Here is a 26,479-nt window from a genome sequence, read left to right on the forward strand (position 1 = left end):
CTAGAACATGAAAATATTAGAGATATGGCCTCGATTCTAGCCATGTTATGAAAGCTACTCGATTATGAGGAGAATAATGATCTATTTCAATCCATGACAACAAACGAACTTCTTGGTGTTATCCATTCTGGAAAGAATGAAAATCCTAGATGGGACGATTATACCACAAAAGTTTTTACTAATTTTTTTGTGGTCAGGGAGGATCAACATCAAGTCATGGAGCATATCCGCGAGATTGGGCATATGCCTAGAATTTTTAACTCCTCATTCATCACCCTCATCTCCCTCGTCTCAAAGGTAAACTATCCCAACCACTTTAATGATTTTTGGCTAATCTCCTTTTGTAATAGTTTATACAAAATTATTACCAAGGTGAAGGTGATCATTACAAGACTAAAACCATTACTCTCAAGGGTGATTTTATTGCAACAATTTGGTTTTCTAAGGTAGGTTAATTCATAAAGCAATTGGATATGCTCAACAAGGTATCCACATGATCAAAACAAATGGAAATCCTCAAAATCGATCTTTCTGAGGCATATGATTGGTTCTCTTGGACTTATTTAAGGTTGTTGCTTCTACATATGAGCTAGTGTACCATTTTAAAACTAAATTATGGTCTGATGATGTCCTCCTCTTTTGGTGTCTCAATTTTTGTAATCGCAATATTGGAAAATGAATTCAACTTTATTAAGAATTATGTAAATTTTACGTATGAATACAACAATGTCACTGTTGGATTCAGTTTCTAGGTTTCTTGGACATGCATTAACTTTCCACCAGAACCATGACGGATTGGGTGGCTAACATTCCCCCCCTTAATATGAAGGGGTGTATATGAGGATCAAATAAGAGAGCTAAAATGCAAAAGAGCATGACAACCAATGGTTGAATAAGCTCTCTAAGATGATGGTTTTTAAGAGAAAACCACAAACAAACCCAAAGGTAGGAGAACTCGAGGTCTCAACCAGTGGTGGTTTAAAGATGAGCACCAACTCTAGAACTATCAAAGCAATTCCTTAAACAATTCCTAGTCTAGCTAGAAGATGAAGTCTTCTACTAGTGGAAGTGCTCCCTAACAAAACCTGTAGCGGAAACCAAAATCTTCTGCAGGTAATGGTTTAACGAATGCCACCAGTAAAAAAATTATTTTCATGGGAATTGTTGTGTCTCTGGATACAACTCTAAATATGGCTATGGTTATCTCTAGTTGTACGCTAAGATAGTAGGTTCAAGTTGTGGCTCAGGCTCACTTGTAATATTTGAATGGTCAATCTTCGAAGATGGTAACTTACCATAAATTCCCCCTTGTCAGATACCTTTGAGAAGATGATGAAATCTTTGTTGCAAAACTAGTCAATAATCGAGAATAAATTCTATGGTATGACTAGTATAACTTCCTGACTGTTCAACACCATTACCAAGAAGTGATTCATCCAAGGTGAATCTTCGTTCTTGCAGGAGTTCTTTTTCTTGGAACATTTGTTTGAATTATGATCGTGCTTACCTCAATGCTCACAAGGATGAAGATCAAAACATTGATCTTTCACATGGCAAACTCGATCACAATGTTGGCATTTGACAATCTGTGGTTGTTGTGCAATAGGAGCATGTAAAGATGGATCATCCTAAAGAAATCCAGCACTGAAAAATCGGATGAGCTTGGAATATTTTGCAATAACAAAATACCATCCCTTTTATATGCGAGACCAGTTCTATTCTTGTTGTTCACAACTTCTTCCCAAGGTCTTGGGAAGTACAAGTTAAAACTTTACATCTACATGCAAATCTGCTCCTGAAATGACTCCATTATTTTAATCAATCTTCGATTGTTGATGGGATTCATGCTCAAACAAGGATTTGTACTGAACAAGAACCAGTTCATAATTACAACTCTTCTTTTGTGGTTCATCTCGTTGTAGTTGTGACTCAAGCTCCAAAAACACAATCTTGTCCTGAAAATTTTGAAAACAAGTTTGTATGTTAGAGAGAGTGTATTATGAATGTGTTATGAACAATGGAGATTTGAGTATTCAGTAACTCTAATACTCGCTCAAGTTTGGCCAGTTTACAATAAAAATATCAAGGGTGTCGAGTTCAACCGAAAATGCACCCACTTACAATACAATTTACAAAATAAAATATAGATGATATAGATGGCACCTAAACGTTAAAAATTTGTAGTCAAATATGATAAACAAAATATAGAAATTCAGAAACCTCCAACAAGCATGACCAAAATTCAAGCCTTCAAAATAGGGCACCATTTCCTTTGACACATACATAACTTTTCTCCATCAAATGCCATTACCCCCCAAAAAAAAAAAACTCATGGACACCTTTGTAACACCTTCATCCTTTCAATAAACTATCCTCCTGAAGTTATACATAAAAATGTTGTTCATAGAAGTAATATCAAATTAACTCTCTCAAACATTAAATTTGTACGGCTAAATTTACTCAGATTAGTGCATAGTTTCACGAAAAGTTATCTCTGCATCTCAAATTTACTCAGATTACAGTTACTGCGTCATTCTAATGAGCCATACTTCAAAATAGTGCATAGTTTGGCTCAAAGTTATCATTAAGAATTTCAGAATTTACTCTTTAGATTATAGTCGTTACTTATTAGACCTGAGGTTACTTAGAACTTCATTGTTGAAAGAATTTTGTTGACCAGAACTTTAATTTCATGTATTTCAAAATTTATGGTTTGCATAGTTTTAATTTACATAAATTATTGGTGTATATAAATAAATATATTTTCATTAGATTTTGAATATTTTAATATGTTATGAGTTTTTGATGGCCAATTCCAATCCAGTATATTATGATTTTATTGGTAATATTATCTTTTTAAATGATTTTATTAGTAATATTATATTTTTTTAAATGTTAATCTTGTGATAATTTTTGTTTTGGAAACTTGGGAGGACTACATCTTCACCATGTCCAATATATCACCCATATCGGGGCGGGAAATTGAACCGGTGACTTCATATGAAGGAGTGTCATAACAGAGCACCGGTGACTTCATATGAAGGAGTGTCATAACAAAGCACCGGTGACTTCATATGAAGGAGTGTCGTAACAGAGCACCCTATCACCGTCTATCCAAGACGTCGTGGACTTGATCTTGTGATATTGATAAATTTATTGGCTATTGATATAAAATGTTGTAAATCCTTTAGTATCTTAATATTAATTATTATGTACAAACTATTGATTAGGAAAAATTTAACATGATGTTATAAATTCGTTTGTTTAAAATATATTTTTGAATGCATAGATGAATTTAGCACCCCTAAGGCAATGCGATAACACTAAAACTTATAAGTCTAACAAAACCCTGGTGGATTTTGGGAAAATTTGAGGGGAGATATACCTAAAAAGGCCTCGAAAACTTACAATACTACTCTACATAATCAATGTTGTCTTCCTCTCAAAGAAAATGAAAAGACAATTGAAATTAGAAATGACTATTTATATCATCATAGATGCCTTGTTATTATGCAAATTCATTGAAGAGAGATTCCTTCATTGTATAACCCAAAAGATTTTCAATCATATTTAAGACCTCTCACTGAGAGACAGTTAACCAAAATATCCATATAAGAGGGTGTTTCAACAATAAAAACCAACCCTAACAAATTATGAAAACTAGTTCCTACTTGTCTAAATTATGTTTTGAGATTGTTGTAACCTATAATGCTAGGTTGGAAAAAAAGATTTAAACAATGTCATTAAATCATTTTATCATATTATGTTATTGTGTTTTGCTAGAGGGAGATTTTGACTTCATCAATCCAATTAATCTACCATCTTTGACTAATCACACTTTATGTTGATAGTAATTATTTGTTTTAATCTACCATCTTTGACTAATCACACTTTATGCGGATAATGATAAATTGTTTTAATAAATGAGTAGAACTTATTTTATTAATTCAATGTCTTTTTAAAATTCAAACTACTCCTAAACTTATTTTTTTAACCATTTCTTTATTTAAAGCTATTTGAACTTTGTAATATGCCTAACCTCCTGCATAGGATGTCTTTCACTTAACAGGGGATACAAAATCATTAAAAAAATTATTGATCCAAAAAAGCATTCACAGTAAATAATTAAAAAATCCACATTTCTATTTTCCCGCACTCGTCTCTATTTTAAAGGAGAAACAACAAACCGTGGTGCGCCGCTTTGGTTTTAGCTGCTTCGGGATTCAACAGGCTGAAGCAATATTTTAGCAGCGGGCCGAGGTCCCATGCCCGTACCGGTGTGTTCGTACGGATGAGAATGTGGGTCAAAGAAGAAGCCGTGGACGCCGCCATATCGATCTTGGCAGACGTGTTGAAGGTCCCGAGAAACGCTTCGCCACCTGTTCGTTCGTTTATTGCTTATTGTTTCATTGACGAAGAACTGCAACAGATCCTCCGACGACGAGACCATACAGATTACAAAGGCAATCACCGAAACAAAATACGGCAGAGAAAAACGACTGAAAATGAAATGCGTGCTGCTATAAGAAGTTGCATGATTCTTGGGAAAGCGTAAGCGTATGTATTTTTCCATGGTTTTAAAGCATAATTTTCCTCTGAAACCGGGTAGCTACAATGCTTATATTGTAGTTTTAGATTTTATAGATCTCTTGTCTTAGATTTTGCAATCTGGATGGACCTCTTCACCCATCGAAACGAAAAGAAAATAATAAGCTAACAGAATTCTGCATGGATCGGACAAAGGTATGAAATTATTTAACATAGTAATAGCGGCAAGACAAGATTGAAATAGGTGGTAACTCATCATCTTTATTCAATTGTCGAAATATGCTCACACGTCGGATAACCTAACCTTAATGTGCAGCATACACACACACAGCTTACAATAATTCCAAATCAAAATCACCATCGTTGTTCTATCCATCACAAAAACACACAATCTCAATCTCTTCTTCTTGTGACGAAGCATGGGTCAGAGAGTGTACCACTTGCAATCGAAATACAGAGCCTAGTAATACTGACAAACAGAACATGAGGTGAGGTGTAGGTGTAATTGACTAGACAGAGACAGGGACAGAGGATTTAATGAAAGCGAAAGGCACCCGCATGACGGGAACAGAATGAAGAGGATGAGCCATTTCGCATGACAGCTTCAGGACCTCGGACAGATCAACCGGATGTTCAGCATGAGGAAGCCATTCAAAATGATGGAGCAACTTGGCCACCCAGAGGTTAACAGTGGCAAGGCCCAGAGCCTTCCCCGGGCACACACGACGACCAGCACCAAAAGGAGCAAGCCTCAGATCGTTACCCCTCACATCCACGTCTTCCCCGCCTTCCGACACCACAAACCTCTCCGGACGGAACTCATGAGGTGATTCCCAAATGTTGGGGTCGTGAGTAATCGCCCACATATTCACCATGGCCGTCGTGCCCGCCGGAACACACATTCCGTTGATGTTGACATCTTCAGTTGAGAGCCGCGCCCATGATAGCAGCGGTCCAGGCGGATGCATTCGCAGCGCTTCCTTTACCACAGCTTGGAGGTACGGCAGCTTAGGGATATCCGCATCATTCACGCTGCGGTCTCGCCCCACTACAGCGTCCAACTCTGCCTGAGCTTTCTTCTGGGCATCTGGATTCAGCACCAGTTCTGCCATGGCCCACTCCGTCAGCAGAGCCGTCGTGTCTGTGCCACGAAAAATCATCTCCTGCATACATAACATTACATAAATTAGAACCAAACTTAGTTAATGCCCCTCCCCAAAGGCAAGGGCATACGGAGAGATAGATCAGATGAGAGTGTGGTGAAAAAACTAAACTAAAACACAGAGATACATAGAAGATGAGAGTGTGAAAAAACTAATAGTACGGACCCAGAGAACAGCGATCATATCCTCCTCATCTAGCTTATCTTCTCCATGCAACGACAGCAGAACGTCAACAAAATCGGATTGATCACCCGTTTCGCTGTTCCGCTCTGCACGTCGGTGCTCTTCGATGATATTTCTAACGAAAGCTCTCACACGCGGCACAAGGCGGGCGCAACGAGCATGGATTCGAAGAGGGTCCAGCGGTCGCAGCCATGGTAGATGATCCGCCCAGTTGAACGCTCCCAACAGCTCGAAACCCTCATCCACCATCTCCCGCACCTCCTTCACTTCTTCACAAGTAGAAGTACATGACATATCGAACCTCCTTCCAAACACGCTGCCCATGATATTGTTCAGCGCAGCTCCTTGCAGGTGTCGTCGAACCCTAACAACACCGCTGGACTGACATTCCTTCTGAATATCAAGAAGCATTCCGAGAGCATCGGCCTGGCGACCAGGCTCGTGAGCAGCGATTCTGCGCGGAGCGAAAAGATGCGCGGAAGAAATTCTCCTGAGCAGCCTCCAGTAGTCCCCATTGGGCGCAAAGCCAATGGCCCGCCCAAACAATAACTGCTGCGCAGATTGCTTGAGGGGTCTGTTGGCGAAATGAGGAGAGTTGAGCAGCTCCCGGGCCACTTCAGGATCCGATGTAATAACGGCGGGCGTGGAGCCTAAGCTAAAGGCCATAAGCTTCTTGGCGCCATGAAGATGAGCCAGATATTCGAGCTTGCGGTGAGCAAGACCGATGCTCATGTCTAGCAGACTTCCGATGATGGGCCATCCTTTGGGACCAGGAATGGGTACGCCGCCCGACCTCCTGCGTCTCCCCGCCCACGCACAGCCTCCCGGGATCAACCAGGAGGCCAAAACAGCAGATACAGCAGCAATAAGCAGTGCAATATAAAGATGCCACTGACGCCACCCACAAACATCGTCGGAGTCCAACGACAAACGACTGCAACCATTTCTAAAGAGGAGGAAATAGAGCCACCACCCGCCTCCTGCAGAGCTCCCGCGATTCTCCATCTCAGAAATGGATGGCAAATACAAAAACTAAGCAGCAGCAAGAAGCCAGAGAGAGATATGAGCGCATAGAATGTGGAGGGGTTGAAGCGGATTTATAGCTCCAAGGGTTCCATTCCACGGGAAGAGAGGGAAAAGCCGGTAACCGTAAAAGGCAGATCCCGAAAGATTTATTAAGTCGATACCATTCATCCGTTGGAATTCGAAGTGGACGCACATGCACTTGGTTAATGCAATTGGTTCAATTTTGGGAAGATTTTGGTGATTTGAGTTGTTAGGATGGATTTTGAATGTCTCAGCCGTTTTCTTCTTTTTTCTATGGCCTTGACCCTATTGCTAACATTAAAAAAAACAATTCAAAAACTCACTTGCAAAATTTTGGAAAACAAAAACATTAGATTCAGACACAAAATAATTGCCGGTGTGGTATGCTTAAATGACTGTGTACTTTTAAATTTCTGGGTATTTGAATTGCGTAGATTACAGAGTTCAAATTTATTCTTTCCGCAAATGCCAACTAGATTTCTCACAGAATGAAAAAAAAAAAAACCACTGAGTGTCTACCAAGGCGGAGTTCCTCCCCGGAAGGCCAAAAGTGGTCAGAATCTAGACAAAAAAAATTTCAAAAAATCTTGTAGAGACAATATTTGAATTTGATGGTGGAAATGGATTCAGCACCATCAAAAACTCATGGGGCACCTAAAATTTTGATCTTTAACCACTGTAAAAAACTTGCATTTACAAAAACCTTTGCCGGATTTTCTAAAAAGATGGCCTGAATTTCCATGAATTTCAGGGGCAAAAGAGCCCCCTAAAAGCAAATGTTGAAAATTAATAATTAAACAAAATTATGATTAAATAAATTTTATCATCTATATAATCTTCTTTTCATTAATAAATTATAATTACTTTGATTAATCATATATTTTCTTTTCTAATATTTAAATATTTTTATCTTTTCTACTTTTAATATGTATACATGGTAATATATAAAAAGTTCAAAAAAAAGCAAATTTTATTGAAGTGTTAAGAAATGGGGAGTAAATTTTATTATATACAAAAATACATTAGTGAATCAATATAGTACACTATGTACTATGTTTAGCTAATCAATATAGTACACTATATACTATGTTGCCAACTAAATTTCTGACACAATGAAAAAAACTAAACGTTGAAAAATAATAAGTAAACAAAATTATGATTAAATAAATTTTATCATGTATATATTTTTCTTTTCATTAATAAATTATAATTAATTTGATTAATCATATATTTTCTTTTCTAATCTTTAAGTATTTTTTATCTTTTCTATTTTTAGTATGTATACATGAGTAATATTAAAAATTGGAAAAAAAGAAATAGCAAATTTTATTACAACGTTAAGAAAAAAGAGTAAATTTTATTATATACACAAATACATCAGATTAAATTTTATTATACACAAAAATACATTACTGAATCAATTTAGTACACTCTATATTAAAGAATCAACATATTACACTATGTACTATGTGCAGATATTTGAGTGCACTCTTTATTTTTACGAACAAGGGGAAATGGCAGAGTAAATTTTATTATATAAAATAATATATTATCAAATCAATGTAATAATATTTATAAATATATTAAATTGATAAATATTTCAATAAATTATTTTAATTATATAAACATTAAGTGTAAACAATATTTTAGTATTATTAAGAGAATGTTTTACTTTTAATTGTTTTCTAAATATCAATATGGATTTTATTTAGTAATAATTAATAATATTTATAAGGTGAGATATTTTTGTTTCAGAATAAAAAAAATTGAAATTTTTAATTTAATTGTTAATAATTATCTATAAAATATACTTATTAATAATTAGAGATAAAAACTAAGGCGCCATCTACCGAGGCGGAGTTCCTCCCCGAATCTAGGTAAAAAAAATTCAAAAAATCTTGTAGAGACACTGTTTGAATCATGTTTTTTCAAAAAATCTTGTAGAGACAGTATTTGAATCAAGTTTTTTATCGTGGAAACGTTTGGGGCACCTAAAATTTTGAAGTTCAACCACTGTAACTTGCATTTACAAAAAAAAACTTATTTTCCCAAAATATGGCCGGAATTTCCATGACTTTCAAGGGAAAAAAGCACTGCTAAAATAAACGCTGAAAATTAATAGTTAAACAAAATTATGATTAAATAAATTTTATCATCTATATGATTTTCTTTTCATTAATAAATTATAATTACTTTGATTAATCATATATTTTCTTTTCTAATCTTTAAATAGTTTTATCTTTCCTATTTTTAATATGTATACATGGGTAATATAGAAAATTGAAAGAAAAAAAAAAAAAAAGAGCAAATTTTATTAGGGTGTTAAGAAATGGGAGTAAATTTTATTATATACAGAAACACATTAGTGAATCAATATAGTACGACATGTACTATGTTTAGTGAATCAACATAGTACACTATGTATTACGTGGTCAACTAGATTTCTGACAGAATGAAAAAAACTAAACGTTAATAAATAATAAGTAAACAAAATTATGATTAAATAAATTTTGTCATCTATATAATTTTCTTTTCATTAATAAAGTATAATTAATTTGATTAATCATATATTTTCCTCTCTAATTTTTAAATATTTTTATCTTTTCTATTTTTAATATGTATACATAGATAATATTAAAAATTGAAAAAAAGAAATAGCAAATTTTATTACAATGTTAAGAAAAAAAAAGAGTAAATTTTATTATATACAAAAATACATGAAAGTAAATTTTATTATATACAAAAATACATTAGTGAATCATTTTAGTACACTATGTACTAAACAATCAACATAGTACACTATGTACTATGTTTCCTTTTAGAAATTGTAGAGTAAATTTTGTTCTATAAAATAATATATTATCAAATCAATGTAATAATATTTATAAATATATTAAATTGATAAATATTTTAATAAATTATTTTAATTATATAAATATTAAGAGAAAACAATATTTTAACATTATTACGAGAATGATTTACTTTTAATTGTTTCTTAAATATTAAGATGGATTTTATTCAGTAAAAATTAATAATATTTATATGGAGAGATATTTTTGTTCCAAAAAAAAATTTGAAATTTGAAAAATTAATTGTTAATAATTATCTACAAAATATTCTTATTTAATAATTAAAGATGAAAACTAAAATTTATATCAAATACTTATTTTGAGGATTATATTTTTTACTTTTCCAACATATTATTAATAAATAAATTTTTTATGATATAAATTTATATATTACATTAAATTAAAATATAGTAAAAAAATACAACTATAAAAGATTAATGTTATTGTTATTTCCGTTCCAAGTTAATTGTCTCTGAAAATAACAAATTCATATAAAGTTTTTATAATTTCATTTTCAACGTGAAGAGATCGATCTCCTGTATCATAAATAGGTTAGTTTTCCATAAGCTTCATCTAAATGTAATTTTTTTACACGTTAATTATAATTTTGAACATGTCCACCACGACCATGATGGAATAATGTTGTCTAGATTTCCTTGGAAAACATGTGAAGAAATCCATGGAAATGACCTCCCATTTCCACTCTGGAATCGCAATCCACTGTAGTAATCCGCTTGTGTGCTTACATTTTGCTTTTACCTGTTGACGATCCAAGCATCTAGCCACAAACTCTGCCACTTCCTTCTTTAGATTCAACCAATAATAAAACGTTTTCACTGTTTTCAATGTCTTTTGGTATCTTGGGTGCCCTGAGTACGGTTTTGAATGGAATTCTCGCAAGATAGTCTTCTTGAGCTCACTTTCATTCAAAACATAGATCTTGTCCCTAAATCTGACCAAACCATCCATTGTGAAATGATAGTCAACATCCTGATTACTTGTGCCATGTTGTAACCTCTGCCTAAGATCCTTGTACCTGTCATCCTGTTGTCCTTCCTGTGAGATCTGATCCTGTAAATATGTCCCATAATATCTCATAGTTGTTATATGATTCACCTACACTCTCCTACTAAGAACATCTACAACCCTGTTTTCCTATCCCTTAATGTATCGGATCTTAAAATCAGACTCACTAATCATGGCCAACCATCTAGCTTGCCTGAAATTCATATTCAGTTGGTGAAACAGATACCTCAATCCACCATGATCGCTCATTAATACAAACCTCCTGCCAAGAAGATAGTGCCTCCACATCTTCAATGCATGACTAATCGTTGCCAACTCAAGATCATGAGTCAAATATTTATGCTCGTGCTCATTCAACTTCTGTGACTAATAACACACTACATGTCCTTCCTATATTAAGACTCCACCAATTCCTCTCTTGTAGGCATTTGTACACACCGCAAACTCCTTGTTTGGATTTTCAATCTTTAGAACTGGAGTGTTTGTCAACAATTGCTTTAATTGCTCAAATCTTTCTGCACATTCCTCGGTCCATTCAAATATCTTACCTTGCCTTTGCAGTGACGTAATAGGATATGTAATCCAAGAGAAGTTCCAGATGAACATCCTATAATAACCTACTAGATCCATAAATGATCTTACCTCGTCCATGTTTCGAGGAACGGGTCACTCCATGATCGCTCTTGTCTTTTCTGAATCCATTGTCATGCCTTCCTTGGAAACAACATGTCCCAAGTAATGTACTTTTGTGTTAAATAAATTGCATTTACTAAGCTTTGCATGCAACTAATTCTCTCTTAGCAATTTCATCATTGTTGCTAACTGTTCGACATGCTCTTCCTCATTCTTAGAATATATCAATATATCATCAATGAGCACAATGAAAAACCTGGCCTGATAAGGATGAAACACACTATTCATCAAGCACATGAGTGTAGTTGGAGAATTAGTCAAACCAAATGGAACTACAATAAACTCACAATGCCCATACCTAGTGTTATAGGCCATTTTGTCGCATCTCGTCAATAGGCCTTCAAACAGGATCAATTCACATCCTTCAACATATTATCATAGTTCTTGCATAAAGCCCTAAGCATGAATCTCCCTAATCCCTGAGTTTTCCCCCTTGAATCCTTCATTTCAGTGATTTTAAGGACCAGGGAACCCTGCATGACCGAGAAATTGTGTTGCAGTGCAGTCTCTCTTTCTCTCAAGGTGTTGTGGAATGCACCCTCCAAAACTATGGGGGTGCAATGATTATAGAAATTAGGGAAAAAATAGTAAAAAATCTGGAGCTTCGTCTTCTAGAAGCTTCCAGAGGTTGTTTCAACCACTTACCTTGGATAAAAATTTGAATCCTGTCTTATTCCACCTTGGAGAAATCACCATCTTATCCCTTGCGCTATCCTCCCATCACATTTTGATCTCAAGCCTAGATTGGTAAGTGGATAAGAATTCATGAGCTACCTCTCCTTCCTATATATTTACCTCATTCCACAAGGATTTGGTTGGTTGTTGTTCGATTTTGGGGAGTGATTCTACCCTTACGTTGATGATGTGGGAGATATCTCTACATTCATTAGGGTGATTAGAGGTGCAATTTGTGACAATGAAATTACAAGTGAACTTGGAGGGGTGCTTTTACAGGATCAAAACCTTCTTCTTTTTTGTAACTCACTCCATTTCTATTAATGCAAAGAGTTATTCTTTTTTTTCCTATATATGATGTTATGGTGTCATATATTTCACTACCATGTTGATCTATTGAATAAAGTGATTATATGATGCTACATACATTTTTTGGATCGTTTGATTGTGTTATCTCACTGTGCATGTTATAATAATAATAATCGAAGCTAGGATTGGAGCATTCAAGATAAGGAAGGAGCGAAGCATACGACAAATTCTAGGTAGGCTTCATCTCCTTATCTATTTGCTTTAAGGAAAACATTAGTCCCTTTGTCTTTTTGTTGTTTTAGGTGACTCCACTAGGCATAGGGAAGATACTTTTATCCGCAGTCGTAGATTTTTCATAACAAATTGGCAAACACTCCATCACCGCTCTTATATTTTCTGAATCCACTAATATGCCTTCCTAGGAAATAACAAGTCCCAAGTAATGAACCTCTGTCTGAAAAAAATTGCATTTTCTAATCTTGGCATACGTTTGATTCTCCCTTAGCAATCCCGACACTCTTGCTAAGTGTTCGACATGCTCTTCCTCATTCTTATAATATATCAATATATCATCAATGAACACAATGGAAAACTTGTCTAGATAAGGATGAAACACATTATTCATCAAGCACATGAAAGTAGCTGGAGCTTTAGTCAAACCAAATAGAAATATAACAAACTGATAAATCCCATACCTTGTCCGTAAATCAGTCTTGTAGATGTCCTCTTCTTTAATGCGTACCTGATGATATCCGTCTCTCAAGTGAATCTTCGAGAACACTGTTGCTTGTTTCAACTATTCGAACAAGTCATCAATCCTCAACAACGGATACCTGTTCTTGATGGTCACCTTGTTTAACTTCATGTAATCAATGCATAGCCTAAGAGTACCATCCTTCTTATTCACAAACAACACTGATGCACCCCAAGGCGATACACTTGGCCTGATGTATCCCTTGTCAAGCATTTCCTTCAACTACAACTTGAACTCTAATAACTCTGGTGTGCTCGTCCCTTATGGTGCCTTTGATGTTGGTGTTTCCCCTTGTACCAAATCAATATAGAAGTTCACTTCTCTACGAGGTGACAGCTCTGAAATCTCTGCTGAAAACACATCTTGAAACAGATGCAAGATCAGGTACCTCTTCATAACTTTTGCATTCTCTACATCCTTACCTTTATCACTAAAAATATGCATTGCAATTAACACACACCGTTTTCTGCGATTGCATTTTCCTACATAACTGTCACCATTCTAACTGATGTAGCTTTCTTCCTACCCTGCAAGATTCTTTGTTCTCCATTGTCATTCAAGAATTCAATAGCTTTGTCATAACAATCCAACTTAGTCATGTGAAGATACAACCAGTCCATACCCAAAAGCATACTATATGATCCCAACAATAGTACATTAAAATGTGCTAAGGTAGGCCTACCATTCAACTTGAATGTACAAGCTCTTACCAAATGACGAACTCTCTTCTTTGTACTTGTAGTCGAATGCACTAACCAAGATTCGGCATGCACTTCTTTATTCAAACCTCACTTATCCACCAGGTCAGGACTTACATAACTATAATTAGATCCAAGGTCAATCAAAATAGAAACAACTTGATCCCAAATCTCACCATCCATCTTGACAATAGATTAATGGTGATTCGCCTGCCTATTATCCAGCGCTGCATAAATCCGTGGAATGCTCTGCCCAACATCCCCAACTCTCTACGCATCCTATGCACTATAAATCTAAGGCATACCACCCTGATTTTGCGGACAATCTCTCTTGAGATGATCCTTACCACATGTCAAACACTATAAACTTCTCTTACCATGACCTTTATTTTGTTGTTCTCTAGGTTGAGGTCCATTAAACTTCTTGTAAGGTGATAAATGTTCTTTCTCTCCTACATCCGGAGGTCTTGGTTGTTTTGGCTGCCACTTGCCTTTAGCTTTCTCTTTCCCTTTCCAACCTTGCTGAGACTCTGTCTTGCGCATTTATATCTCACAACAGTGCTTCAGTTTCGCAATGACTTCTTCAAGTGACTGAGGCTCATCATACTCAATCCGATCTTTAAACGCTAATGGTAATCCATTGAAAAAAATCTAAACTTTGGCTTTTTCATCCTTAAGATATGATACATACCTCAATAAATCCAGGAACTTAGTCATATACTCCTCATTTATCATCGATCCCATCTTTAGCTCACATAATTCCTTGGATTTTTTATCGTAGTACCTCCCGTGACAAGTACTTCTTCCTAAATATCTCTTTAACTCATGCCAACTCAACTCTTTTGTCTTGATGTCTCTAACCCGCTTCACATCTTCCCACCACATTTCTGCTTTCCCTTTAGGCTAAAGATACTTGTTCTGGCCTTCATGTTCTCCATGTAATCATGCAACTCAAAGAACTTCTTCATATTTAGTAGCCATGCCTCTGCATCCTCCAACTTCTTTAAATACCCATTAAAGGTAGGTGGCTTTTCTTTCTTGAACTCATCCCATAAATATCCCTGGTCACTCCTCCTGTAAGGATGCTAGCAATGATGGCCATGATACCTGTCTGAACTAGAACTAGAGTAAAGCTTGTGTCCACTGCCTTACCTATCAGGTGTATCCAAGAACCTGCCATCTCTAATCATGTCATCTCTGTGTGACATGTTCCCACCATGAGACCTGCTACCATAGGCTCAATTAGTCATGTTGCCCTATCGATGAGTGATCCTAAGTGGTCCGTCTCTCTACAAGTCTGACAAGATCTGATGGATGACTACATTAACCTCTGCCTGTTTCTCCTGTGCTTGAATGATTATGTCATTATCTGCTTTGATACTTCTTATTTCTTCTTTCAAACTTCTCAATGTGTCTCTTAAGTCAGAAGAGTGCCCACCACCATGCTGATCATATGATAGATAGGGAGAGTCTTGTGAATTTTAGTCTACCATCATTCTAGTCCTCTTCGATTTTCTTCCTTCAAGTATACCATGTCAACTTAAACCAAAACATAACATAGTCAATATACCTTAGTATAGTTCAGGGTAGGATATCTCATCTACAAGATCAACTAGATTAGCTCAATACATGTATAAACATAATCATAGCATTATATGCAAATCGTCTCAACCATCATCCAATTAGCATGCATGACTATACCAACCACATACCATGACCTCATGCACGACAACTATAACCATGTCAATGTATGTATAATGACGTATAGACACTGACATGCATAACAAGTGCATAACTGACAAGAACTCACAACATATACATCCAACAACAACACCATCTACTTTCACATGGCGAAACAACTGCAACCATGCCTACACAACAAGCACATAAAACACAAGAATAAAGAACACATATGAAACTGACATGTATGCATGACCAACAAATTCTGCCCATCCAGTCCACGGGGTGAACCTAGCTCTGATATGACTCTGTAACAGCCTCCTCCCACATTTACCCAAGCTAACCGGTCCACTAGGGTAAACATGTGACAAAGAATTACATGATGTGATTCAACTCTGCATGTACAATTAAGGAAGTGGAACCGACAAAACAAAACAATCTATCCTTTCTCGTAAGCTATATAATCTTTAGGAGACAACCAACCCTTCCAAGTTCCCAACCCCTAAGACAACAACTCATTTTTTTGAGCTAGACCCCTAGTCGCTCCCGTGACAATCCATGCATGCGACTGAGAGCCTCTAGTCACTCCCAGAATAAGGCATGCATGTGACTGTGACCTTCTTTAGGCAATTCTGAGCCAGCGACCCCAGATTTTGTGCCACGTTTTTAGGGCCAGGTCTCAGGCCTCTACTTAGAACTTCATGAAACTTCCAGAAATGATAAATAACAATTAATTAAAGCTACTAATGCGAACATTGGTACAAGGCCTTGACCTGACCCCTACTATCCATTATAAACATTTCGTCAAACATATCACAAACATGTCATCTACGGGTCATAACCACAGATTTGAGTATAGGGGTCTCATACTTATCTGAGAATCGTCAAGAAGAATTTATGCCTTATCACAATAACTGCTTTATCATTTATTAGGTCATACATTCATTATTCATTCATTTCCTAATCAAAACATAATGAAAGCCATGACTAAGATCTGTCATAAAACCATGCCTATAACCAGAAAAATAGCAATGATAGAACAACTATTAAAACCACATATTAACAAGTACATTTACACATGAAATACCAAAGGAAAATGATTTCTTATTAATGTATGTATAAGCCAACCAAGGCAGGAACTTCCAAGAACCACCCCACCATAGATTAGGCTGAACCAAATCTTTCTTTCAACTAATCACCCCCATGCCATATTCCAAGCATGAATGTGGGACTCACAACAGAACCAATCAAGGCTTCCTCGAGCTTTATCGTATAACCACCGAGGGATTCCTAGGCCGAAAACCATCATCAATACAATTAGGCTTTAACGCAATCCCATTGGATCACTGGGCCCTAAAAAAGCATGGATGCCTCTGAATCTTTAAACCTAAACTGCGAGGAATTTGTCTATCTCCACCTCTAGGATTTAACATATTTCCCGCCATTCACGAGTCAAGGATTCCTAGGCCCAATGAGGTTCCACCATCTAGGATTTATCCTATATCTTGCCATTCACCGGTTGAGGATTCCTAGGCCTAACGAGGTCATACACAATCAGACTTCACCATAATCCACCTTCACCGGCCTAGGGATTCCTAGGCTTTTGTTTCTCCCCTTGCACTACCCCAGTCAGTTTCGAAAACCATCGGGCAATCCAGCTCAACCAAAGCAAGAGAACCCCATCACACCATGGCTATCCGGAAATGGAAAAGCAAGGTTAAAAAACACTGTCACACCTGGAAAAACCCATGCCAAAGATAAGAAGAGAACCAAAACACACATGCATGTACCATGCATGCGAAAACTAGCAAGGAAACCATACATGCAACTTGATACCTGCAAGTAATCTCGCTCTTCCTTTCTTGATCTTTACTTCCCTTTTCTTTCTTGTCTTTCCTTTGCCTTCCTTCCTCCAATGCTAGAGTGCTCTAAGAATTCTCTAAGTGCCCAAGAGTATGAGAAAGTAAAGAGAATAGAGAGAGATCTCCAAAACTGAACTGACTAAAGGTTGTGAATTGATCCTCTGAAGAATTTTTATCAATGAGACCTCTATTTTCTTCATTTTCCATTATTTTCCTTCATTTTACTCCTCACATGCAACCTGTGACCTTTCACCTTCATTTTCTCCTCATTTCCCTTATATTCATAAATAAAATGTCAGTTAATGCCACTTTTCCTTTGCAAACACTTTGTCATTGCCTTTGCCAATTTCCCTAGCTATAATAAACCAAATGAACACCCACACTAGGATGTTTTGCTCAACATTAAGCTTGGGTTATGTGCCCCATGACCTATGTTATTATTTTGCCTTTATTTACTTTATTTCATGGATTTTTGACAAGGGATGTTACATATTGTTAAAGGCTCGACTATAGTAGTTCTAGCTTGGCCTTGGGACATTAAAGGGGCATTTTTGCCCTAGCCCGCCATATATAAAAATTTTGAAAGTATAGACCTGTACCAAATAAATAAAATATTTTATTGTCCACATGACATAATATAATATCATATGAACTTTTAAAAGAGATAAAGTAATTAAAAGTATAAAAAAAATATGAGTAAGATTTTTAAACCTTATAGTAACTTTTCAAAAACATTTCAACATAGGATATATATATAGAGAGAGAGAGTAAAATATTCAATGTTCAAAAAAATAAAAATAAAAATAAAACAAGTGAAAGTTAAAAGTAAAATAAAAAATATCAAGTTATCCTAATTAGAGGGAGATGTGTAATTCATTCCCTTCTTAATATAAAATTAATATGTTACATCTAAAAGTGTTCATAATAATAATAAATTTCATATAGTGTATCAAAAAATACTTTAATATGCAAGATTAGGCAATATTAAGTATACCTAAAAATATATTAATAACAAAAAACCATTTTAATATCAACAATGTAGAGATAAAATGTCTCAATGCACATGTTACATTATTTTACATTTTGGTTCTTTTTTAAGTGTAAATTTTTCTGGTCAATTTTCGCTAAAATCCAGCAAAGTTTTTTTGACTTGCAAGTTTAAGTTATGCACTCTATATAGTATTCAAAGATAAAATGTAAATAATGTTGAGATTACACATTGTGTGTAGAAATTACACATTGTGTATCTCTGTGTAGAGAGAGAAAACCATTACAGATTCATTGAGATCTATAAAGAGATGACAGGGATGTAATTTTTTTTCAAATTTTGCATTCTAAAAGAAATTTTAACCCAAAATGTTTGGATCTATAGTGTTGGTAACCTAGTGATCTTTTAACAATTCCTATTTCTAATATATAATATAATTAATAGACTACCATAATATTAACCTTCTACTTACATACCAATAGCTTTTTTATATATAACAGATCTATTAGAATATATTATATTATTAATATACTATAATATAACCTAGAAAATAATATCTATATATATATATATATATATATATATATATATATATATATATATATATATATATATAATCATTGTATTATATAATAATATTAATATATAAAATTATAATATTTTATTAATTTATTCACATACTAATTCATTTATAAATACTATTATGTATCTAATATAATATTTTTTATAAAAAAAAATTTAGGGTGTAATATAATATTTTTTATATAATTTTTTTTTTTAATTTCAGGTGGACATTTAGGTTTTGAATGATGCTTCTTATTCTCTACGCACACTATTTAATTATTTATATGCTCTCCACCATTTCTCGTCTTCAAGATAGACTTAGCTGATGGCTCTAAAACATCCACTAAAATCTTTAAAAATTACCCAATGTTGAAAGAATCTTACCTGTATTTACTATATTTTCCATGGTCTCTAACTATTATACATTATGGTCATTTTCAACTCCATATTTCTTCATGGGATACTGAAGTCAACCATTTTGAATAAAATCTACCATTTTGGAAAATTATTCAAGGAACTAGAACATGAAAATATTAGAGATATGGCCTCGATTCTAGCCATGTTATGAAAGCTACTCGATTATGACGAGAATAATGATCTATTTCAATCCATGACAACAAACGAACTTCGTGGTGTTATCCATTCTGGAAGGAATGAAAATCCTAGACGGGACGATTATACCACAAAAGTTTTTACTAATTTTTTTGTGGTCAGGGAGGATCAACATCAAGTCATGGAGCATATCCGCGAGATTGGGCATATGCCTATAATTTTTAACTCCTCATTCATCACCCTCATCTCCCTCATCTCAAAGGTAAACTATCCCAACAACTTTAATGATTTTTGGCTAATCTCCTTTTGTAATAGTTTATACAAAATTATTACCAAGGTGAAGGTGATCATTACAAGACTAAAACCATTACTCTCAAGGGTGATTTTATTGCAACAATTTGGTTTTCTAAGGTAGGTTAATTCATAAAGCAATTGGATATGCTCAACAAGGTATCCACATGATCAAAACAAATGGAAATCCTCAAAATTGATCTTTCTGAGGCATATGATTGGTTCTCTTGGACTTATTTAAGGTTGTTGCTTCTACATATGAGCTAGTGTACCATTTTAAAACTAAATTATGGTCTGATGATGTCCTCCTCTTTTGGTGTCTCAATTTTTGTAATCGCAATATTGGAAAATGAATTCAACTGTATTAAGAATTATGTAAATTTTACGTATGAATACAACAATGTCACTGTTGGATTCAGTTTCTAGGTTTCTTGGACATGCATTAACTTTCCACCAGAACCATGACGGATTAGGTGGCTAACATTCCCCCCCTTAATATGAAGGGGTGTATATGAGGATCAAATAAGAGAGCTAAAATGCAAAAGAGCATGACAACCAATGGTTGAATAAGCTCTCTAAGATGATGGTTTTTAAGAGAAAACCACAAACAAACCCAAAGGTAGGAGAACTCGAGGTCTCAACCAGTGGTGGTTTAAAGATGAGCACGAACTCTAGAACTATCAAAGCAATTCCTTAAACAATTCCTAGTCTAGCTAGAAGATGAAGTCTTCTACTAGTGGAAGTGCTCCCTAACAAAACCTGTAGCGGAAACCAAAATCTTCTACAGGTAATGGTTTAACGAATGCCACCAATAAAAAAATTATGTTCATGGGAATTGTTCTGTCTCTGGATACAACTCTAAATATGGCTATGGTTATCTCTAGTTGTACGCTAAGATAGTAGGTTTCAAGTTGTGGCTCAGGCTCACTTGTAATCTTTGAATGGTCAATCTTCGAAGATGGTAACTTACCATAAATTCCCCCTTGTCAGATACCTTTGAGAAGATGATGAAATCTTTGTTGCAAAACTAGTCAATAATCGAGAATAAATTTTATGGTATGACTAGTATAACTTCCTGACTGTTGAACACCATTACCAAGAACTGATTCATCCAAGGTGAATCTTCGTTCTTGCAAGAGTTCTTTTTCCTGGAACATTTGTTTGAATTATGATCGTGCTTACCTCAATGCTCACAAGGATGAAGATCAAAACATTGATCTTTCACATGGCCAACTCGATCACAATGTTGGCATTTGACAATCTGTGGTTGTTGTGCAACAGGAGCATGTAAAGATGGATCATCCTGAAGAAATCCAGCACTGATAAACTGGATGAGCTTGGAATATTTTGGAATATCAAAATACCATCCCTTTTATATGCGAGACCAGTTCTATTCTTGCTGTTCATAACTTCTTCCCAAGGTCTTGGGAAGTACAAGTTAAAACTTTACATCTACTTGCAAATCTGCTCGTGAAATGACTCCATTATTTTAATCAATCTTCGATTGTTGATGGGATTCAAGCTCAAACAATGATTTGTCCTGAACAAGAACCAGTTCATAATTACAACTCTTCTTTTGTGGTTCATCTCGTTGTAGTTGTGACTCAAGCTCCAAAAACAAAATCTTGTCCTGAAAATTTTGTAAACAAGTTTGTATGTTAGAGAGAGTGTATTATGAATGTGTTATGAACAATGGAGATTTGAGTATTCAGTAACTCTAATACTCGCTCAAGTTTGGCCAGTTTACAATAAAAATATCAAGAATGTCGAGTTCAACCGAAAATGCACCCACTTACAATACAATTTACAAAATAAAATATAGATGATATAGATGGCACCTAAACGTTAAAAATTTGTAGTCAAATATGATAAACAAAATATAGAAATTCAGAAACCTCCAACAAGCATGACCAAAATTCAAGCCTTCAAAATAGGGCACCATTTCCTTTGACACATACATAACTTTTCTCCATCAAATGCCATTACCCCAAAAAAAAAAAAAAAACTCATGGACACCTTTGTAACACCTTCATCCTTTCAATAAACTATCCTCCTGAAGTTCTACATAAAAATGTTGTTCATAGAAGTAATATCAAATTAACTCTCTCAAACATTAAATTTGTATGGCTAAATTTTCCAACCAAAACAACGTCTTTTATATATCTTAATAGAAAACCACTTTAATCATATTTTACGAACATTGGGGCATTCTTTAGAAATCGTCTTCTTCATGTAAATATGAAATCAAAATTAACATTCTCTGCATAACTAACAACAAATTTTCATTTTCATCGTACTATCCACATTGACGACGTTCAGTATTCAACTTTATTATTGAAGAAACAAATATCTCTTACCACTCCAAGGGAAAACCTACAAGCCTTGCATCCATGATATGATTTTTGACCATCATAATGGAATCCAACCAACCTTCATACTCTGCTCGTTTATGCACATAATCACCATTCTACAATGCCAATAGTCACACGGTCTTTATCTCATCCATTTGAAAGCTATGCACTCTTGCTTCTCCTCTCAGATGGACTCTGTACCCAACTCCTCCTCTAAAAAAAACAACACAATGCAACTAAATATACAAAAACAACAACTAACTACACTAGAGTGCCAACATTGATGTGCTCTGCTGAAAACAAGCATCTTCGCATCATTTTATTACTTTAGAGTTCTATATGGTTCCCGTGCATAGCTAGAAACAACAAGATGCTTAAATTCACCATAATAAAATCTATATTGACATTTGAAGCCTTAAATTTATTTGAATAAAAATCTTTGAAATGAAAATTTGTGTTCTCCACGCAACTCTGAAGAATGAACCAAGTGTCCCAGATACCACTGAATCAAATGGGCCAAAGTGGAAGAGGGGTTTAGAATCTAGGTCCAGTAGGAGCACCAAAGGCGCACTGGTTTTTCATGCTACTGATGGTGATGCATCTGTTTTATTAGAAAAAAAACTAGTGAATAAGACCCTTTCGATTTATAATGCTTTACATCAAAAGCTTGTACCGGAAGATGAAGCTAGCCGCAGTAACTTCAAACAACCTGATCTCAAATCCTGGTCAATGATGATGGAAGGACGGTTTTGTGTCAATCGAGACACGAGGGTAATTAGAGCTATTCTTGGTGTAAACGTAGGTGCTCTTTTCTATTTTAGGATGGAGCTTATGTGATGCCACACAATGGAATGAGTTTGAAACAACTTACCAGGAAAGAGACAGATTTGTTATTCTCCTTACATCCGTTGGGCAGAGAATAGGCCTTGACAACGCAAAAAAACTTTGCATCCAAATAGAAACGGCTCTGCTCTACATAAAAAAAAATGTCTCCTCAAGCATGTCCAACAATTTGGCATCTTGTGCAGGTCCACTTCAACGTAGCACAACGTTTCCCCTTCACGGTGAATACAAAACTAGGAAATGTGCAAAACCTCCTCCTTGTCAAACAAAAAATTGCAACACAGATTCTTCGCATAAAATGGCTCTTCAACAAGGAATGTTTTGCAAACGCTCTGACCCTTGAGAGAAAACGAGCAAAGTTTCTCACAGTAAGTCTCCACAATCAAACTTTGCGTAGTGGAGGAAAAACTATATGAGGGAAAAAGTATGAGTAGGGGGAAAGCAAAGCGCCCATGAAGGCCATGAAACTAATGGCTGAAGAGATTTAACAGGGCAGATAAACCACTGCTCTGATACCGATGTAGGAATCAAAATATTAGAAAATGAATTCAACCGTATTAAGAATTATGTAAATTGTACATATAAATACAACAATGAAACCATTGGATTGAGTTTCCAGGTTTCTTGGACATGCATTAACTATCCACCAGAACCTCGATATATTAGATCGCTAACATCAATGCATGGTTCAGGCTCAAATTTCCTCAAGCCTACTGCACCAAGGTTTCCCACTATTTTATTACTTATTTTCACTTATTGTTGAAGGGCTCAATCCTGCTATCTCTAATGCAAAGTGATCAAACGATTTCCATGGAGACTTGATTAGTAAGAATAGTTACCTCACTCATTTAGGTTTTGTTGATGATATTCTCAGATTTTTCTTTTGTAATCACGTCGACAGTATGGCTCTTAATTAAGAAGATCGTTGACACCTTTCGTGGTGCAACCAATATGAAATCGATCTCCAAAAGTCACGAGGTACAAGAATACTATCGTTTTTCTTTTTCTATCCATTTTCCATTGTTTTGCGAGGTTCAAAATATCCGTGGTTAAGAGAAGGTGTTCTTCTCTATCCAAAAACATGAAGATATGGAATAGAGCCACCAATGTTAAAAACCATTAGTAAAGGAAATTGGTAGTAAAATCATTATGCTTCTTCCTCACTAAACATGAAAATGATGTTTCCATTTTTTATTATTAAATTATATTATCTTATAATATTTGTATATAAACTTCGAAATAAAAGGTATGCTTATGAAATTCTTGTTGTTGGGTGTGTGCACGGCTATTCTCTGCACTTAATATGATATTTGGTCTATGTAAATTTATGCATAGAGAAGATTACTTCTTAAATACTTTAACCAACCTTTCTTAAGCCACGAGCTAGAGAACTACGTAACACAAATGCATTCTCAGCATTTAGTGTTCCAAGGCCTTAAAGTTCATTTATTTTAAACAAATTGCAAAGCCTTTAGAGCTCTTGTTTTTGTCAAACTACACAACATAAAGTATCATACACAAGATAATGGTGTGTCAAAAATAAACCAGTTGTGAAAGAATACACTCTCTATAAACAAATAAAAATAAAAAGTAGGTGACCATGTTAATGCCAAAAGAAACGACTCATCTACCCTATTTTACAAAATGGTCTTACTTCAAAAAGAAGATTGTTGCAAGAAGGAAGAAATTAGGGCACAAAGAGACCAATAGTGTTATCATTATGATAATGGAGAAAGCCTTTAAAGCAGAAAGAATATTAGAGAAAGAACTATATATGGGCAGTCAGAGGTAGGTCTCAGAACTATAGAAGAATTTAACATGATCATTTTTATAAATGTGACCCATATAGAAAAGTTACTTCATCACATACTCAATTTTCCTTCTTTCTCAATGAAATTTGGGGTGATTCAATGGAATTAAAAATCGCGTCTTTAAAAAAAACATGCTAAAATATTAAATAGAGAACACATAGATTGCAAAGGTTGCTAATGGTTGCTAAATCACACCTAAGGTTGACCATGTCATTTCCCTTTCTTGAGTTTTGAGGCTTTCTTGGTCCTATATATATATATATATATTGATATATACAAATTTCTTATTTTAATTTTCAAATTTCAAATTTGACTAATAATTTGTAGAATGATTGAGCCCATATAGCTATTAGTTCATACCAATTTCATCTAAATATGACCCAAATTAGTTGGTTCGGTTTAAACCAGGGAGTTACGATAAAAAATTCCGATACCCAGTCATCCAATTGAATCAACCATTCAACCATGAGTTGACGAGTGCTAACTAATAAGCCAACTGAGCCACTAATCAATTAGAGAAAACAAAAAACAAACTAAACCTGAATCCCGATGTCAAGTCCACACCACCTTCAACCTAGTCATGTCATCGAGTTGGCCTCCTCCATTTCAGAAAGTTATATTTAACTTTTAATTTAATATTAACCTTTACTTTTATTTATATATTAGATTTATTAGTTTAAGTTTTAATTTTTAAAGTTCAAATAATATTTCCATTGGCAAAGGTGGCGTTTATTTTATTACGTTTAGTAATAGATTCAAATTTATAAAAAATCATATAAAGAAAATAGCAATAACAATGTTTTCAATTTTCAACCTACTCAACAACCTTTTTCTTCTCAGCATTTTAATATATATATAAAATAAAATTTAAAAACCTGTATCGATTCCTCCAACCCTCCTCAAGCTAGGAATTGTGAACTTCTAAGAATGGAACCTAGAAATAGAATAAACTACCCCATTGTTCCAAATAATTTAAATCCTTAAATCACAACAATGTTTGACAACATTCAACGAGAGAAAATTCAGACTCTTGGAGTTGAGAGAGCCATTCTAATGAGCAAGACTTCAAAATAGTGCATAGTTTCACGAAAAGTTATCTTTGCATCTCAAATTTACTCAGATTAGTGCATAGTTTCACGAAAAGTTATCTCTGCATCTCAAATTTACTCAGATTACAGTTACTGCGCCATTCTAATGAGCCAGACTTCAAAATAGTGCATAGTTTGGCTCAAAGTTATCATTAAGAATTTCAGAATTTACTCTTTAGATTATAGTCGTTACTTTTTAGACCTGAGGTTACTTAGAACTTCATTATTGAAAGAATTTTGTTGACCAGAACTTTAATTTCATGTATTTCAAAATTTATGGTTCGCATAGTTTTAATTTACATAAATTATTGGTGTATATAAATAAATATATTTTCATTAGATTTTGAATATTTTAATATGTTATGAGTTTTTGATGGCCAATTCCAATCCAGTATATTATGATTTTATTGGTAATATTATCTTTTTAAATGATTTTATTAGTAATATTATATTTTTTTAAATGTTAATCTTGTGATAATTTTTGTTTTGTAAACTTGTGAGGAC

At 34.7% G+C, this 26,479-nt stretch overlaps 1 pseudogene; it reads right to left on the reverse strand.

The window, feature by feature from the left end:
- Positions 1–5,057: 5,057 nt before the first annotated feature.
- On the reverse strand, positions 5,058–6,899 carry LOC149177829 (cytochrome P450 78A4 pseudogene; annotated as a pseudogene).
- Positions 6,900–26,479: the final 19,580 nt, after the last annotated feature.

This window comes from Pinus tabuliformis, chromosome 4_1 (assembly GCF_031772625.1).
Source record: "Pinus tabuliformis cultivar Carrire ecotype Pingquan chromosome 4_1, CPIR1, whole genome shotgun sequence".
Lineage (NCBI taxonomy): Eukaryota > Viridiplantae > Streptophyta > Pinopsida > Pinales > Pinaceae > Pinus > Pinus tabuliformis.